This window comes from Ambystoma mexicanum, chromosome 4q, assembly GCF_040938575.1.
Source record: "Ambystoma mexicanum isolate Mex_15411 chromosome 4q, UKY_AmexF1_1, whole genome shotgun sequence".
NCBI classification, from domain to species: Eukaryota; Metazoa; Chordata; class Amphibia; order Caudata; family Ambystomatidae; genus Ambystoma; species Ambystoma mexicanum.
In genome coordinates, this window is record NC_090928.1 from 461,992,568 (window position 1) to 462,013,289 (window position 20,722).

Here is a 20,722-nt window from a genome sequence, read left to right on the forward strand (position 1 = left end):
AAATCCTGTCTGACTGCCTTTTCTGGAATCTGGGGCTAGCCAGATTCTAAATTCCAAAGCACGTTCATATATCCTGATATGAACAGTCAGGGTGCTACACATACATTGGGCCTCATTAGGAGTGTGCCGGTCTGGAAACAAGGGTGCCGATAAGCTCACCGGCACCCTTGTTTCCGGATCGGCCAACTCTGTGTCTACCTGCCGTGGCCGCTGTGCCCGACAGGTCTGACCTTTCTGGGCTCAGCAGTAATGGTAGGCAGACTCCTCACAGGAGCACCGGCACCGTTGCTAGCAGTGCCGGTGCTCCTGTGTCCACACTGCCAACGGGGACTAACAATTTGCTGGTGCCTGACTTCCCAGGCCGCCAGACTCATAATGAGCTGGTGGCACCGGGAAGTCAGGTGCCGGTAAACTATTACGGGTCCGGCCGCAACCCGAGACTCATTTCATTTGTCTCAAATGAAATAAGGCGTCAACAGCTACACTGTTGGCATCTAAATAATAGAATACAGCAGGCAAGGAAATGTCTGAATATTCGAACAAGCCAAATTCAAACATAGGCATAGTTATCTCTACAAAAGCCAGTCATGCAGACATCAGGATGACACCGTCTCTTGGTAGGTGAAAACAAGACCATGTAACCTCACTAAATTGGATACATCTTGGTGTCACGTGCTCAAAAGTATACTGTAGTGGAGTATAATAAGGCTACATTTGTCTGATATGATTTCTTTTTACATTTCACACTTTTTTGATCATGTTCTTAATGGGCATGAAGTTACTCTTGTTTCAGGGATATGCGTGCCTCATATTTCCCTCTATAAAATAATGGAAGCTTGTGTGATTTCCAAGTAACAAAAATAACACTAAAAAATATTTGGGGCACGCACCTGAAATCACTGCTTTATATCATCAGAATGCATATGTAGTTATGTGCATGTTCTGTGTGTGCTGGGTTTATATAGCGCTAAACGCATTGTAAAGCAACAGAATGATCTACAAGGGGATACGGTAATAAGGCACTATAATGTGGATAATATGGATACAATTGGCAGCTGTATCAATTTAGCATTTAAACAAACAGCGACTTTAAATATATGATTAAAAGATACCTACTAATGAAACCATTCGTGTTAGTCTGAATCAGCGTTTACATTTTAAAACGTGCTGGAACATTTCAGCCTAACAAACAATCATTACAGACCAAGCACAGAAGATGTATTAGCCATTCCAGCAGTCTCACTGGCCGTGATTTGTATATTAAAAAGCTTTTAATTGCCCAGGTAAGTGCCTGCACCTGCTAGGACATTGCGTATGAGAGCACATTATTCTAATCTTTTAAAATACCGGTCACACATCAACCATAAAATGATTCTCTATACAATTACAGTTCAATTTTGCTGAGGTAGAAAGTGCAATTTAACAGTTTGGATTCACTCATTATTATTAAAATCACAGAAAGTAGGATCATTAGATACCAGTCGTGTAGTTAAATCGGAGAAAGCCCGGTAGATGGTGCTCCTATAATAATGCTGATCAGCTAAAGGCAGGTCGCGAGAAAAGGTGTCATGCTGTGCAATATATATTAATATCAAAGGGCTCTACTGTCGCAACCGGCGTGGTGGCTAACGAAATGTATATACATCACGTGACTACACTAGCAGAATGTAAATACATTCGGGCAAGATTCAAGAAGCCGCGCTTCTACTTGATATGATAGATTATTTATGACGTGCTTCATACCCAAAGGTTTCCAAGCACGGACCCGGGGATCGAACCTGCGATGCTCCTTGACGTCTTGTTTCTAAGGTGAGCACGTTGCCCCTGAGCTATCCTTCCGAGGCTGCATGTCCACAGTGCACATGTATTTGCTTAAGGGGCAACCGAATGAGTGTGTGTCATGGATGTCAACATTCAGATTAGGAATTACCTCACATTGTGAAATGAAGTACTTTTGGGCCACAGAGTGATATTATAGGTTCTGGTATTTTTGTGTGGATCACGTTTTTTTCATATGTGGGATGCGCACACAAATGAAAGCGACCCCCACCCCTGCTACATCATTTCAGAGCAGGTTCTGGATAGTGCACAAAGCACAGAATGTGCATTTCTGACCTGTTGCTGTATTTTTTCTCAGCTCGTTACAGAAGCCGTTGAAATGTCTGCTTTTGCAAATGTATATCCCCTGTTTGTTAGTGGTAAAAAGACATGGGGCCTCATTACGAGAACGGCGGTAGCCATGGAGCTATTAGCTCCATGGCTGCCACCGTTCCGGGCTCCATTACCGGGTTCCTGCAATGGGGACTTACCGGGTTACTCTGAGATAGGAGGATCCGGTAAGTCCTCCATGCAGGAACCCTTCCCCATTCCCATTTGAGCCCCCATAGGGCTCAAATGGGAATGGGGAGGGAGGTAATAACGGGCAGATTACATCTGGCCCGTTATTGCCTCCCTTTTCACCTCGCGGGACCCGGAAAGCACACCTGGGTTTACCAGGCATGCGATCCGGGTCCCGCGATGGGAAGCTTGTAATCTGTGCTCCCGGAATGAAGGGGGCCGGTGCTGTACCACCCCACTTCAATACGGGCGTGCCAGGGTCGTAATTAGGCCCATTGCATTGCATTTTGTAAATCTTTATGCAGGGCCCTTTAAGATCCTTAATGAGATTGTGAAGCCCCAAATTGTGAGGCATGGGCTGGTGCTAGCCTTGTACTCGCCAAGATACGGTGAGACACTAAATGACGCATGGCTGAAGCTAACGATTTCATCATGAACATCCGAGATGACATTTCTGATGTCATCTTTTTGGTTAATATGTGTTAGACTGAACAGTGCATAGACGGTGCAAGAGTTATAGTTGCATAAATTAGCATAACTGCCCATTTCTTCCGTTTTTTGATGTTTCGCTTGAACCCCAAAACCACTTTTAACAAAGTTTTTCACTGAATTTCAAAGGTTTGTATTAGAATATATGAAAAATAACGTCTATTTGACATTTGTTTCTCCAAATTTCACAGGTTCTTATTAGGGCAACTTAACCATAATGACCACTTAACGAAGTTTTTTTTTTCTCACAGCATTTCAATGGGTTTTATTACTGAAGTTGTTTCATGATGTTACAGTACTGTTTGTAAGGTATTGCTATGCCCTCTTTTAACACATACAAAATAAATATAATGCTCATATAATGCTACTCCAACAAAAAATATTTTTGCAGCAAATATTGATTTGTGGCACTTTGACCAGCACATGCTGGGGATGCAAGTTTTGGATGAATTCCCTAGGGCGTGAGGCACAACCATGACTGTGGCCCCACCAAACCAACCTCAATATCCACAGGATCTTGCCTGCAGCCCGGTCCAGTGTCAACTAGGCCCTCTTAATGACACTGTGGGACACAGTCGATTTCGTGCCACCATTGCCAGTGGACACAATCTCTGGGGTCTTGGACTTGGATATGGGTTGTTTGGCATAAAACACTTGACCTTCTGCCGATTTGACCTAATTTCTTTGGTCAAATTTGTTTTTACCTAATGCAGGGGGAGACCCCACGACACCCACCTGATTTCCCCCACCTCAACCTATTCCCTTACCCCACCCCACATCTATTTGTGTATTAAAATATACCAGCTGACCTACAGAATTTGACCAAAATGATGCGGTCAAATCGGAGTAGGTCAAGTTTTTATTAGGTCAACTATGCTAATATCCTTGGGCTTCTCCAAGCAATCTTCAGTAGAAATTGGACAGGCCAATTTTACCATAGCTGCCAATAACAATGTATTTTGGAGTGAATTTCAACGGTTTTGATAACTTAAGATTTTTCATGCTGTTTCAGCATGGTGTACATGAAAAAATTACAATGTTTCTTTAACCAACATATTGTGTGCAATGCACATTGATGTCTGTCCCTTGAAGAAGCGCATGCTGAGGATGAATTTTATGGCTGAATTGCCTATAGCATGTGTTTTGGTCATGCGCCAGGCCCCACCGAGCCAGTGGTCCTGGCCTGCGGCCTGATGCTCTGGCCATTGTAGCAAAATGGGGTCGTGGGCCACTGTTTACAGCCTTTAGCCATGGCATATGGCTGCAAACCTTGGGGGCTGGGCTTCAGCCATGTTGCCGGCCCTTCAAAGCAACCACAGTAGATACGGATCATTGCCTGCGGCCCAGTCCAGTGGCTATCTTTCTCATATTGTGGGCCCATGGGATTCATCCATGTTGAAAACCTTATGAATCAACCCATAGTAGGGGTTGGCCATGGCTTGTGGACTATCTCACAGGCCACCACAGCCACATAACAGGACCGTGAGCAATTGTCCATGGATGGTGGCAGTGGCCATGGGAAATAGTCTCTTGTGCATGGGCTTCAGCCATGTTGCATGCCCTGTTACCCATCTCAGTGTAGACATTGGGCCTTGCCACAAGCCAGGCCCAGTGTCCACTTTAATCCCAAAGCCAGTCCCTGGTGGCTTTGGCTATTGGCCATGGCTGCAGGCCATGCATCATGCATCTTGGTTTGGTAACTATTTTTTGTGTGTATATTTTGGCATTTTTGGGAGAAAAAAACAAACAAAACACTAGTCGGATGAACACCATATTTACAAAACCACACTTTCTAGTTCAGGTTGATTCACATTCAACCATCCTTTCCCCTCACTCTCTGGCCAGCCTCCCTTGGCCCTCCTCCTACCCCCACCTCTGAGGCTAAGAACCTCGGGGTCATCTTTGACTCCACCCTTTCCTTCTCCGCCCACATCTCTGAGGTCTCTAAAAAGTCAAATTTCCGATTGCACCTCCTCAGAGGTACTCTGCCTTTCCTTTCCTTCCCCCAGAAGCTCATGGTATCTCAAGCTCTGCTTCTCTCTAGCTTGGACTATTGTAACAGCCTCTATCTAAATCTACCTGCCTCTACTCTCCGCCCTCTGCAACTAATCCAGAACAGGACTGCGAGACTTGTCCTTGGCCTCAAGCCCTGGGATCGTATCTCTCCAGCTCTGAAATCTCTCCACTGGCTCCCAGTGGATGCAAGGATTAAATTCAAAACCCTCTGCATTGTCCACAAGGCTTTCTGGGGCCTGGGTCCAAAATACCTTCAGCTTCTCTCCGCAAATACCTCCCCTCTCAAGCTCTTCGCTCCTCTACCTCCAACTCACTCAGGGTCAGTCGTTTTTCTAAGAAACGAGCTGGGGTAGATCTCTGTCTTCGGCTGGGACCTCCCTCTGGAACAGCCTCCCTGCCACTCTAAAACTTGAGGAGAACCATCTCTGGTTCCGGAAGCACCTCAAGACCTTCCTCTTTTCTTCTGCCTTCGCTCCCCCTCTCCCCTGCTGATCTGTTCACCATGCACCTGGCCACCCTCTGTCTTTTGGGCCCAGGTACCTGCTCATCCTGCCACCCTTCCGCACTGCCTCCGGGCCACCCCTTGCACTGGGGTCTGTATCTGTACACATACAGCCCCCCCTTTTTCTTCCTGCACTTATCAGATCTACCCTGTCTGCTGCCTTAAACCTAGCACTTGCAAATTGCTGGCTGCATTACCACTGTTTGTTGCCTTTATTATTTTTTATTGTTATTTATCTTTTTCTCCTCTGCTTCGCACTTTCCACCTCTCCCTGCTTCCATGCACTTTCCCCCTCCCCCTTCTCCCATGCACTTGCGCGTTCTCAATGTCACTGGGCCTAGTAAGATCGCTGTTTTGTTCTCCCCTGTTCCCCTCCCTTGCCTTGTCGCGCTCTGAAACACTTGTGTACGAGCACGATAGAAATAAAATATCAATCAATCAATCAATTATGCACTTTTGGTGTAAATTCGCCCACATCTGTTAGGGCTGTAGGCGGAAGAGAAATGTTTTTCCCAATCAAGTCAAGCCAGAGTTTTGGGACACACCATAACTTTTCTATGCCTAAAAAAACGACACCATACTTTCCAAAAATATGAATTCAAAGGTTTTGTGCCACTTCATTGATTAGCAATGTATGGGGAATGCAACTAAATCATCACTATATATAAATTCAAGAAAAATACTTTAGTTGCAAGGACGTTAAGGTGAGAACTTAACGCAAAAAACCCCCTTAAATTCAGCTAAAGCCACCTTAACTTTGCACCCCCTGTTGCGCAGCCTATGACCACAATGATAACATCACAGATCACATCACAGATGACATCACTGGTGACAACACTAATTACATTGAATATAACTGATTACATCAATAATGGAATTAGACATAACATCATTTATAATAGTTAACTCATGAAAACTTTGAATCAGACATGTTGGCAGTACAATACAGTGAAGGCAATGTCTTTCTTGTTCCTAAATGATAGGATGCTCTAGTAAAAGTGTAGGAAACTGCACCACCTGTTTCTTTCTATGCTCAACTGCTGATGGCATTTCAATATAGTCATGCATTTGTGTTTCTTGCCTCTAGCATCTCCATGCATCTTGTTTAACTGATAACAGTGAATTTCAGAAGAGGCAACCCTAGTTAAAGAAGACAGCACTTAATCTGTTGTACCTGTGAGCATTGCTGCTATTGATTTAAAAAGCAAATTGTGCGATTTTCTTCAATGGGCCTGCAGAAGAAACCTGTTCTTTCCCCTTAAAATTCCTCTTGAGACCAGGCAGTTCCTCTCTATACCACCACTCTGCTGGTCACTGATTTGAAAACAAATCAGTGAAACTTTGTGGGTAGAAGCAAGGGGTGGGCTCCTTTATGTTTATGGTTTCCCACTTTTGTTGAGCACATATTCCTGTTTTTAGGGAGTAAAAAGGTATAGTGTATATGTCTCTAAACTGTAATACTCATTTTGAGTAACTGTTAACACAACTCACAGGACAATATAATGTGGATAGTAATCAGAGGTCCCGGATTTCTGATGAGAATATTCTGTGGTTCAGTTATTCTGATCCAATTATCATCTTTGCACAAATTGAGAGGCATGTTCTCCTGGCACTTGGATTACTTCATTAAAGTGACAGATTCACTCCCATTGGTATGTTTTTTGGTTCTGGTCTGATTATTCCATTTGGCTAGCCTCATCAGTGTGAGTGATTCATGTTTTTCCTAATAAACAGGAGTGTTTTTTTCCAGTGGCATTAAACACTTTCTGCATGGTCACTGAGCTGTGTGTACAAAGGAATAGCCACAAAGAAACCTATCCTTTATCCTGAGTATGTTTTGTGCATAAATGTTTTTTTTTCTCTGCTCATAAGAACTTTTAGTAGGTATTATGGCATATCATGGACTGGTTGATGTGCACTACTTATAAGTCCCATATTAAATATTTGTTTTTGTACCCTATGTTTTTGGAAAAAGTGCTGGATGATGCACCTTTTAGACTGATTTGTAAATAATTGCAGTGGTTGGGAAGAGAAAATTCCCTTTCAAACTCTTCAGACATGGTAGCTAACTAAGTACACATGCTTACAATGTGGCGTACCTTGTTATTCAGTTGCGCACATGGAAAATAATGTGTGCATGAAAGCTAACCATTTCCGCACTTAGGGAATAATAATTAGAGGAAACATTGGTACAGACTCTGAGCACAGGACTGAGTATGAAGCCCATGCTGCTCACTGTTGTCTTGCTTCTAAGATAATCATGTTGCCTCTGAGCTATCCTCCCAGCTTGTAATACCTACAATATCTAATAACTGCCCATATACGGGTTGTGAGACTTCTGTGCTTGGAAACCAAGTTAAACTTCAAAGACAATGGGCCTCATTACACGGACGGCGGTAAGGGTTAACGGTCACCGTTAATGGCAACGGTGACCGTTAACCCTTACCGCCGTACTACGAAGTCCCTTTGCGGGTTGGAGGAATTAACGCCTGCTTCTTGCAGGCGTTAAGTACCAACCCGCTAAGGGACCTCGGAGCTAATTACGGCACCGCAAAATTGCGGTGCCGTAATTAGCGCCTTCCCCATTCCCATAGAGCCCTATGGGGCAGAAATGGGAATGGGGAAGGGCAATGGCGGAAGGGGGATTTACCGCCCCTCCAACCTTGGAATGGGGCGGTAAATCCCCTTTCCGCCAAGGCGGTGCCGGTAATTTACCGGCATGGTCCAGGGTGCTAATAGCACCCTGGATTACCGCCTTCCGTGTAATGAGGCCCAATGTCCAATGAGTCTGGTACGGGTCGTGCTAGAAAGGATGTGACATAGCAGTTTGGGATGTCTGTCCCTTTTCAGGTGGGACAAAGCATGGTTTGCATATGGCTTTTCCCTCTCTAAAATTGCATGGCGGGCCAAAACACATTGATCTGGGTGGATGAACAATTCAATGCCCGTTGTTATGATTAATTCAAAGACTTTGTAGAGGAGGAGTCAAGTGCCCCCACCAAAAGCTCCACCCCATGTTGCCTATATGTTGGGAGCCAGAAATTGAGACAGGTGCAGTACCAGTGAGGATGCCTGTAGAGCAGAGAATCCTGGAAACAAGGTAACCATTGAGAAAACCCTATATGCATTTACAAAGCAATAATGGACTTTTGCACAAAGTCCCAGAGGAAGTGTGAAAAAAGTGAGAAAGAAGACTGGTGATGTCATGAGAAGGAGAGATGCCCCACCCAGAAAAGATGAACGAGATAAAAGAACATAGACATTCTATAGGATCTGAAGAGGAGGTGGTAAAGATGAGCAACAGTTAGGGCTCGCGAAGAAGATGCTCATGCTACAGAAACGCTGAATACAATGTAAAATCAGTTTTCACTTGTACAGACGTAGGAATGCAAGTATACAAAGTAAGTGATCTCAAGGCTGGCTACGTAGTGAATAGTTGCGGCGATGTGCCAATGTATAATACATAGGAATGTATAGAACCTGGATATTCCACAATACACTTTAGCACGGCTTGAAACCGTGTGATTGGAAACGGTTTTCAGTGTGGGGCAGTTGTAAAATCACTAATGGCGGAGGAGAAAATCAAGAAAGGCTTGGTTGGCCCAGTACCAGGAAGCTGAGGCCACCGTGAGCCAGGTTGTCCATCAAGTATATTGTGAGAAAGAAACAAACTTCAGTTTGAGGTGGAGTGAAAAAACACTGAAGGCATCAAGAGTTTATCATTTAATAATATTAAATGCAGTAAAGAGCAGGAACATGCGTTCTCCAAGTCACATGGTCAGATCAAAATAGACATTGGGTCGAGCTACAGCAAGTTCAAAGCCTTAATTGACTGGGAGACTGCAAGAGTGATGATAGATATTGGGCTAATTGGGAGGGGAGGCATGATCATGCTGACCCTCCCTGCACCTGTAGTGGTAGCCTGCATAGTGCTAGCATGTCGAATATTCCAGAAGGGTACAAGAGTGCCAAACCAATGGCAGAGGGCCATGTTTCAAAGAGCCCTATAGTTTATGTGACCAATAAAGTGTAGAGTATTAGTGTGACACGGAAGACGACTTGCACTTGCGATTGCCCACTTGACAGTAGAGAACCAATCACTTCCCCTGTCAGTTTGGAACGTCTACTTAGATGTTCCTTGTAAGCCTATCACATACCCAAGTAGGTTTTTGTAGTATGCCACATAGTGTGGTGTCACTGATGATGAGTTCTGACTATAACAGTTGTGTTTTTTATAAAAATGGCCTGAGAGAAATTGAGAAAACGTCTGTTGATGTCCATTGTAACTCCCTATTTTAGATAATTGCATATAAAACAGAACAAGTTTTGCCAACTTCCCGAGTCAGTTTGATTATTGATGTTTGAGTAAATTCTGCATCCCCATCCATCTCTAAGTATTGCTACCTCGTCTTAAAGGTCCCTCAGTCTATGGGGTCACCTTCCAGTCATCAAACATCAGTTATGCTAATGTCAACCCGAGTGGCACCTGTAAAATAGATTCTCACAGAAGGTTGATTAAATATTTGATAGACTTCCATCTGTTCAATGGATGAAAACGAATAGCTGTTTGCACCCTGGAAAAAAGGCCTTGTTTTAAATTAAAAGTGCATCAAAATAATTACCTATGAGCTAAATACTGGATTCAGCTGAATTTGGTGCACTTGTATTTTTAAGATACGAGCAAGGCCAAAAAGTTCACAAGGCTGATGAGACAGTAATGATAACTTCAAACTAAAAAACCCCTTTGACACTTGACCTGGCTCAGCAATGCTACCTCTTTTAAAGTGTGTATATGTCAATTTAGGAACATATTAAAAATGGTATTTTGTTTTGGATAAAGGAGATGGCTTTGTTGGCACCAGTACTCAAGCAACACACCTAATTGAAGCTGAATTATATAGTCAAATGTGTACCATAAAATGCCTTTAAAGTGACAAATAATGAAGTACAGTATTGGCTCTAATGTTTGAACCCTTCCATCGATTTAAAAACAGAGACTAGATTTTAATTCACCTAACCAATAATAGGGGAGCTGAATTAACGAATACACTTTTACAGCTTGTACTGAACCAAATCATATATCCTTTTAATTCTATTTCATGACAATTGCATGCTTATTTATACAAAACTGGGGAATAGAGTAGATGTGCAGATTGACGGTGAGTGCTGTGCCTAAACAGCATTAACCTAAGTGTCCAAAAACATCACATAGCCTACTACAATCTTATTACCAATTAAACATATATGCCAAAGTATTTTGAAATACTTGGCCCATAAACCTCTACGTCCAACATCTACATGTACATTTCAATCCTTGAACATTACTTCAGGGTTGTCATCAGGACACATCTCCTTCTTGTTTTATCACAGCATCTTTTTCATGATCTCTTTGGGAATATTCAAAATGCCATATAGGCTGCTCATCCACATGTCTTGTGTATTGCTTCAATCAAAATATGTACCCAAACTCTATTAGAATACCTTTATATTCTTTGCCATATACAAATCCTCAACATTGTGTTGCATCTATAAGAGATCAATGATTTCTCTTTACTTTTGACGGAATTGATAAGAAAAAGAAAATATTTGTAATATTTTTAAAACTCTACAGACACAATATTAATTTAAAAAGACTTACCTTCTCATGTGATTGTCCTTCTCGTTTTCGGTTTATAGTCCCTTCCTCTGCATTATTGGGTTGTTCTTTGGCCTGGGAATGTTCCTGCTGCTTTATCAGCATGTATTTCTGTTGAAATACATCCGTATCATTAACCTAATTGTTCCCCTGCCAAAGGAACAACCCAATACTCAAGCAAGGGATTATAAATGTAAATGAGAATGACAATCACATAAGAAGTGAGTGTCTTTTCTTAATATTGGGTCTGTAGAGTTTTGAACATATTTAAAAGTATTTTCATATCAATTTCAGCAAGGACAAATCATGTATCTCTGATTAGCACACTAATGGGGGGGAGCCAGCCAATCAGGTGGCTAGGAATGTAGGTTTCAAACACTGATACAAGCCCACGTTCTGTGGCGCCTGACGTCTGGCTCCCAGCCGCCATCATCCCCCACCCTCTGTTCGCTTATTTTTAAAAATATTTTGCCCTTTTTCCACCCCCACTTACCTGTTTGTTCTGGCGGCAGAGGCCGCTGCTGCACCTGCTTCCTTGCTTCTCTGGCCGCCATGGAAAGGGAAGAGGGACTCCGAAGAGCCCTGCCGTCCCTTTCCATGGTGGTCATCTTGGAAAATTGAATGGGACGACTCATGCGTCCCGTTCAATGAATGAAATCCTTTTTTCTTTTTCTTTTTTAGCATCCCAACCCGCTTTGGTAACCCAGGGTGCTAATGACGTTAAGGACCTGTTCAGGCACCGGAACGGGTGTTCACACCACATAGATGCAACACAACATTGCGGATTTGAATATCGCAAATAATCAGCAATTGTAAAAAACCATGGTGAATATTTTCATTGAATATATGTATATGATATGTTGGTGAGCTGCAATTGTTTGGCGGAGAGCGGTGCGAGGAGGGCACTGATTTGTGGTGCTGCCTGAAATGAAAAGAGTGCTGTCTCGTTAAGATTCTTATGGGACACCCACTCATAAGCAGGAAGTCCGGCCAAGCGCAGTGAAGTGCTGCAAGTGTTTGGCAGTGAGCGGTGCGAGTAGAATGCTGATTTGTGGTGCTGCTTGAAATCAGAGGAGTGCTGTCCCTTTAAGATTCTTACGGGATGCCCACTCATAAACAGTAAGTCCAGTGAAGCGTAGCAAAGTGCTGAAAGTGTGTGGCAGTGTTTGGCAGGGTAAGAACGTAGCTCTAGGGCTTTAGCCCATGCTCTGTAGAGGTCATACTTCTTTTCCATCGAATACTCTCAGGTGGCTCATTCCAGGAGTGAGTCCCAGCAAGGTGCTGAGTCCGGCTTACAGTCACCGGTGGACAACAGTACCGTCAAGCACACAGGTGAAGAGGCTCCACAGCAGAATGAGCTTGGTGAGTCGTGGCTCTTGACTTTTCCCTTTCTTCAACTTTGGCTTCCCTCTACTGCTCGGAACCACTCACTTCCTAAACGCATCCTCGCTGTGCCTTAGTCTGTGGAGACATGTTTTCACACTATCACTTACTTCTTGATAGTTCTTTTGGGGAAAATAAATTCTTGGAAGCCTGCCCTTCATAGAGCAGCAATCGGTCTAGTCAGACGTAGTTCTAATATAGCAAAGACTACACGACCTCAAACGTTGCACTCTTAGAAAGCTGTGCAGGGCTTAGATGTCCCCTCCACTTTGCCACTCTGCTCAAAAGAAACTGACTACGTATATTAAAAGTAAACCCCACAAGGACAAGCTGGGGAATTCCGCAAACGGGAAACCAGATCAGGTACTGTGTGATGTTCATCCTGTGGGCTTATTGCAAAGTTGCTTCATGATTGACAATAATGAATCATCGCTAAATCATTGTTTAAATTTGAAGCCTAACTCATTAGCGCCAAACATGGAGCTTTATAAATCCTGAAATAGCCAATTTGGTCGACACACCCAACCTTTAATGTTTGGTCTCCCCTGAATATTTGTCCTACTCTGAAAGTGAGGGGGGCGAATCAGAATTTGCGCAAGAAGTAAACTCCAAGTGCCCTGTGGGTGGGGCTCCAGTGGTTCTGGAATCTACTTTGGACATGACAATGTGAAAATTGGATGCTCTATTTTTACTCTGCTCCAAATTGGCTGAGGATCACATTGCCATTAAGTACTCAATGAGTCCGATTTTTGACACTATCAAAGGACAGCTAATATTGGACAAAACATCTTCCGCCTCCAATGGCAAACATTTACAAATGGCCCCCCAGTGAGAAAATCCCTGCAGTGGAGGGGGGAGGTCATTTTGTCTTGCAAATTGCTACGGCCTGTCCACACTACTGATAAGAATGAGGCTCTTCACTCCATGGTCTTGCAGGGCTCCACCCTGAGGATAACAGCAGAGACCAGAGAGCAAGCAATGGAGGCCTTAAATGTTGAACAGGCCCTATCTAAAACTCCAGGTGTGTCACCCATGAGGAAAAAACGATGCCTCCACCATTAAGTGTGTGATCTGCCCATAATCAAGGGTGCACACCCTTTGGTATTGGTGGCAGTCCCCTCAGATCAGAAATTATTGGTGCCCTGTGGAGATCACCTGAGTGTGGATAAATACATTGTTACAAATGTCCTCCCGGATGGAACTTCGAAACAAGTAGTACTGCATGGTCCCCTGCATAAATGGCCAACCACCGATGGTAGTCAGCCAGGTACACTATGCCCCCAGATTTTTGTGAGGATTGAGGTGAAGCTAGCACCTTAGATGGATGCCCAGGGGCTGGACATTTTCCTGAGCATACTCCAAGGGGTTGGTGTGGGTGTTACGCTCACAGGTTCTCTGCGGGGGCGTTGGGGCATAGTTGCAGCCCTCCCAGGGATGTGGGTGTCTTGGAATTCTCCCTCTGTGCCTCTAGCGATGCAGAGAAGCTGCTTCTTAAAGGCTGCACCTGCATGGAGTATGGAACGTGAGTATGCTAGCTTAGGGTCCTTGCTCCCACCTCCCGTTCTTCCCGTGGTGTGGATTCCGCTGCCCTGCTGCGAGGAGCTCACCTGGTGTATTGGATGCGTGGGCTCTCCGTCCTGCTACTTTGGGCAGGGGCGCTTGGTGGAGGAAGACCGAGTTCCTGCACTGGTCCTGCGTGATAGGAGATGTTGTCTGTGAAGGGTGGAGTTTCTTCACTGGTCCTTGGGTAAGTAGCAATATTTTAGTTTAGTTTTGGTCTTCTGTATTGTCCTGCTGCTGATTTGCTTTCTTGTAGCAATGTTCTTTCTGTTTTATGTTGCTCTTATCTTACCCCGTTCTTGCTCTCTTTCTTGCAGGGGGGTGATGCGGACCCATGGAGCGGCTGAGGTCAAGGCGACTGACGGAGCGGCGAAGGAGAACGGGACCGGTAACCGCTGGCGGATGGTAAATTGTCTCGCTGGGCAGCGCGCGTGCTGAAAATGAAGCGCGGTCTTCTCAGAGATGTCCTAATCTTGTCTTGTTCTTCTCTTGCAGCGGTCGAAGAAGTAATGAGTGATGCAGGTTCCGAAGGTGAGTAGCTGCTAGAGGACCACAGCAGAAGTGAGTCAGGAGCAGGATCGCTGGACCAAAGGTGCGTGTCAGAAGGTTCACGCGGCGGGGAGCCTCTCATTGCACCAGAGTGCAAAGTAACGCGAAGCATGAGCCTCGTGAACAGAGCAGCTTATATAGCTGGACTTCTGGGCCCCGCCCATCAGCCTGCCCTACCTGAAACACCAAGCCATGCCTAGTAGCCTGCACATGGGGCTGGCCCATGGATAACCGGCCCCAAATGGAAAATAAAGTAGTCTCTCTTCTGCATAAGAGCCTGGTGCCAGAGGCACCAGGACTGAGCCCAGTTGGGCCGCCTGTGTATATTTGTCCTTAAAGGACTTACATGACCCGATTTAGGGTAGTAACTCACGGCACCCACTACCTGTGGGTGTGGTACCTGTGTTCTTGGTCCAGTGGGCGTGACAGCGGGCTAATACTTTGGAATTTGTTCCACTGCCAAAAAAAAGGGGGGTGCAAAGGGTGGTGCAAATCTGACTCAAGTAGCTTGGAAATCTGGTGTTGAGCACGTGGGTAGGTCTCATGGAAATGGGAGGCCCCTCTATGATCCTAGCAGGGAGAATGCTATACCCAAACAAGTCAAGATTGTTGAACCAGCCATTTTTAAACCATACCTGGCTGCTCCATCTATTACATTTCATACAAGACTTTTCCAGACTTACGTCGGACGACATCCTGAGCCTAGAACTTCCATCATATGGTAGCCCCACTAATTGGGTGCAAATATCTCTGGCCTCCCCTCTGGTGGCAGACTGTATTTGTAAGAATGCCAATTAGTTACATGAGCTGGGTTTTGATACGTGTGCTTTTCATTCTTGTGTTGCCTCTGCTCCTACGGTTAGTGGGGCACATGGTCGGGAAGTTGGTTTAGGTGGGGTTTCAGACCAGATGACAGGAAATAACACATGGGTCCCGATATATCCAGGGAGAGAATGGGATGGTGTTGTGCATACGTACATAATATTCACGGTTGAAGTGTCGCAGTTCAGTCTGTGACCAGTTTTTTCTCTCTTGAAATACACGTGGCCACCGTTAATTCCTTGCCAATCCATCTGGGCTAAAGGAACTGTTATCTTCACGTGTTTTTTTTATTTACAGGAAACATGGCTCACTTCTTCGTTTTCCCTAGATGGCTATTTCATGTTCTTCTGCCTCTCTCTTCGCCAACTGTCAGGCATCCCCACTGGTGGTCTATGTATAGGGGCCAGATGTCAATATTCTCCCACTCACCTTCTGGGGTGAAGAAGGAGGATTTCATTCGGGCAGTGATCGTCTCTGATGTTTTGGTTTAGGCGGGTAGAACCTTGGTGGTAATCTTCTATGACCCTCCATGGGGTAGAAAGACACAAAAGCTATGGATGGGGTATATGGTACATTAAAGGTCTGGTTGGGTTAATCTCAGAATTGAGGATTATCGCTGCAGGGGACTTCAATGTGGATTGCCTTGCTGAGGACACTCCGGCCCCAAGAGGTCACTCGGGTATGGCCTAAAGGAAATGAGCAAGAGAATGGTGTGAGTTACTGGCCACTTTAGATTCTACCCCCTTGATCATTAATCCTCCTGAAGTGAGGGTCACTTGGTCAAATGCGGTCCATTGTAGCAGAATCACTTTATCTTTGTTAACACAGTTATCAGGAACTCTCTTCCCATCTATGTACCCAACAAGTCAGTATAAGTGATCATGTACTGATGAAAATGTATTGTAAAGAGGATAGTGGCACAAATATAGATTACCCTATGGATAGCCCACATGTTAAACTTCAGGGGAACAAGCTACTTTGGTCTTCAGCCAATATAGGCAGCTTTAACCAGGCTCTGACCAGGGGAAATTGTACGTCGAAATTTGTCTTGGAGATGTGCAACTGGGACTTGGGCCAACTTAGTGAGGTCTTTTGGCCACAGGGGCAGAGATGTGTCTAAGTGTCTTATTACATCTAAGCCTGGTCTTCCTTGTGATGCGACCATTGCATGTAAAGAAAGAGAAGTCAGGTCTGCTTTGAGACATGTTAAGCGGAATATGACTATGGTGTCCCTGTTTGTCAAGGAACAAATGAAACAATAAAACATCAATATAAGGTGAGGTTTAAGGCCCACAGAGTTAGTCATATATCCGCGAGATGGCAACTTTTACACATTCTGAGAATAACACACGACGACAAGACATTTTTGTACATGCTCTGCTCTTATAGTGCCACTTCATAGGCCCAGGTAATCTTCAGTCTAGTAGAAGCGGATTGTGGTAATTTCATCATTATCCACTGTTGGGCTTCAACAGAGGCTACCTTTGTGCAAATGGTTGCATCTATGGCTTATTCTACGTTCTGGTCCGATGTGGTCTCTGCAGATTAAGAGGGAAGGATTAGAAAGTCCAAATCTTATCAGACTGTGTGACCCGATGGTCTCTGCAATGCAGTCCTGAAATTAGATTCCCCCATTATGGGCAGCATTACTGAAACATTAATTCTTTTATATATGTGAAGATGGTGATATTCCCCTATCTTGGTGTGGTTCCATCTAAGTGCCATATTTAAACAGAGAATACGTGCAGACCCAATCTGTTACCGCCTACTAGCTCTGCTAGACTGTAGTTCCAAGCTCTATGCTGGTCTTCTTTTACAGTTATTCTCATCTTCAATTGAAAATAAACATCTATTGGGACCCCACCAGGCAGGGTTTGGGAAGGGATGTAACACCTCCAACTCCATATGGATACTTCAGACCCTAATATCCGATGCTTATAGGTATTCGGGGGTGCTGCTGTACTTTAAGTTTTGTGGACTACAGCGCCACCTTCGAAAGCGTTATCCACTCCCGCCTATGGGAAAAACTCTTGGCATGGGGCATCGACAGCACCCTATTATGGTTTATAAAATTACTGTATGGTGATACCAGTGTCAGAGTGAGACTCTCCGAGGAGAGAGCATTGAAAGGGCATTACCCAACTAATGTGGGGCTTAAGCAGGGGTGTACTTTGGCACCTCAGTTTTATAATCTTTATGTTTCAGATTTGCACAGGGCTATTGCGTCAGCTTTGATTTTTCCTTCTCATTTTGGTAAAATTAAAACCGTTTCCCTTATGTATACCAATGATACAGTGCTCATGGGCAGGACCCCTATTGGATTACGGTGCTCTCTTAACATGCTACAAGTTTATTCGAAAATGAATGGCCTGAAAATTAACATCAGGAAAACAAATGTCATGATGTGTGGCAGAAAATCCAATGGAAAGGGTACCTTTGTCTGGGTATTAGACAACGTACGTTTGTATCTAGTCCATTCCTACAAGTATCTCAGCATTATTTTTACAGGCCTCTCCATCACTAGTGCATCCTGAGGAATGGACAGTGGCCAGAGTATGGGGCAAGTGGCTGGCTATATGGGGGGTCATTTGTGATAATGGGGTTATAAGCATAGACACACTTGTAATGGCATGTAGGGTGTCTATAACAGCTATGATCCTGTATCCATTGGAATTCTTTTCCCTTAAGTCAGTTTTCTGGCTTACTGAGTTGGAGGCTAAAATCCTATGGTCTATATTAAATCTCCCCACTGCTGTTCCAGTTGAGGCTTTGAGATTAGAACTGGGCCTCCAGTAATTTCTATCTATATGGAAAATTGTGCCTTGCGAATTCTGTGTCAAAATAAAATATAACTGGACTAATAGTGGCATGTCGGGCAATCCAGGACAATGTAAATCAATAAACTGACAGTGACCTCCAACCATGAACTCAAAATCCAAAAACCAAACACTCGTAGATAGGAGGTCACGGTGAATGTGTGTGCTGTACAAGTTCACAGTGACCTCCTATCAAAGAGTGTTTGGTTTCAGGATTTGGAGTCCATGGTGGGAGGTTACCATCAGGTTATTGATTTACATTGTACTGGATTGCCCGACGTGCCACTATACATGTGTGGTTTGAACAGGAAAACATGCATATTTGACTGTATTTCTTCTTTGAGTAGGTTGGCAGAGATGCAAAAGTATGCAGTATATTCTCAGCAGGGAGTTTTTGGCAATTACCTGAGGAAATATCTTGTTACCCTGCAGCTCCCTGATGTTATCCGGTTTATTCTTTGTGTTCACCTTGATCTGATTCTGGTGTTGGCAAAAACAGGAGCTTGGAGGGTAATTAAGAGAGAGGAACATAGCTGTAGGCTTGTCACCTCTCAAATTGAAACAGTGCGGCATATCCTGACCGAGTGTCCGGTATTGAGTACATTTTATTTAAGGGGATATGCACATTTTGTTAGCCATGGTTCTGATCAGTTTTGGAGCATGTTATACAGTGCAGAGTACTATGTTATTATGGCTGCAGCGCATAATGTCTAGCTCAAAATTATTTCTGTTTACACTTTTTTAATGTTATTATCTTATGATGCAATTTTAAAATGAAATGTAAAATCTTTTGATATGTATTTGAAATGAAATGTTAAATGTTGCATACAATTTTATGGTTTTTATTTTTATATTACTTTATGTAATGTTCAATGTTTGAATATTCCCGAAGAGATCACAATATAGAGGCTGTGATAAAACAAGAGGAAGATTCATCCTGATGAAGACCGTGAAGTAATGTTTAAGGGTTTAAATGTGCATTTAGACATTGGATGTAATGGTTAATGGGCCAAGTAATGCAAAATACGTGTGTATATATGTATCATTTGAATTAGTATTGTTGTAACATATGTGATATGTCTGATCACTTAGGTTGATGTTGCTTAGGCACAGCAGTCACTCTTTATCTGCACATCTACTCTATCACCTTGTTTTGTACAAATAAGATGTTTTATTGCTCTTGTTGCTCAAAATGGAAATTTAACACATTGAATTGTTATGAAATTCAATTTAAAAACATATATATTTTTGAATTCAGTCAAGAAGCCCTAGTCACATGCACATAGGTAGGATGTATTATAATGTACAAATTAATAATACAACCATTTTATGTTAGAAACTCTGTTATGCCTGTAGTTACAGAAACATGAATGATGTTTCTGAGTGAATTCAGAATTGTCTTGTGACACTAATTTTACAGGTGCTAATAATAGCACAGGTACATAGAAGAAATGATAAGGGAAAGACATATGTCCAATTACATCATAATTCCAATGAAGAGGACGAATTCACAGCTTGATACATCCCATTATGACATTTTAAAATAAATTGAGCCAATTGAACAAAGAGGAGGCTTCTTGTGGGTGTGATTAGGGGAAGGAACCTCTCACAGGCTCTTTCCAATACAAAATGGATGCATCGAATTATGTTGCATGGCTGGAGTGTGCTGGGTAGCAAAGGAGAAGTGTCTACCTGACAGGAGAAAAGCTGATTAGGGTTCCATCTGGATATAGCTGATACAAACTTTCTTAAGGAGGACTTTTCCTGAGGCATCAAAATGCAAAAGCCTTTCTTAAGTCAGAACCAGATTTCTTGAAAGGTATTTGGGGGCCGGTGGACTGACAGAAAGGAAGAGGTAACATGGTGGATTTGCCAGGAGATTTTGATGTCCTTTCCTGTCTTGAAAAAAAGTACACCAATGGAAGACAAGTGTGAATATCATGACTCTAACCAATCGCCTATCATCTTCTTTCTTGCTCAGTCACACTCCATTCAAAGCTCACTCTTCCTGCAGGGACATTTCTGTACTCAATGTTTTAATGCACAAAAACAAATGTTTTTATTATATATGAATTATATGAAAATATCAATAGCACCAAATAACAGTCTTGCATATACTAACAGACTATTTTTCACAATATTTTGTAATGGGTTAGTAAAAGTGACTCAAAAAGCTAAATACAAAAATATTACACACAGGACTAACAACAAATTCACTTTTCTTATTATTTTCTTTTTACACAGATGTGGGTCTGGACCTGTAGCATAAATACCTTTTTTCTGATCTTGTATAATATTCACACTCTACTTAAATGTTTTCTTATGGCCAAATGACTTTGGCAAGCACATGACGGGCTACGCAAACTCTCAAATGTCATGTGTTCCATCTCAGACCTGCATTTTAAAATAATTATAATAAAAGTCCTTACAAGGGGTTGTGTTCCTAATATTGGTAACGAGATGTCACGGGTGATTGGTAGATCAATCATAAACTACTTAATGTATTAAAGAATGTTAATATCTAAAGAAACTTTATATTCGAGTGTTGTAGTAATTACAGGAACCTAATCATACATACACATGGGCAATGGCTCCAGCATGTACCAAAATAGT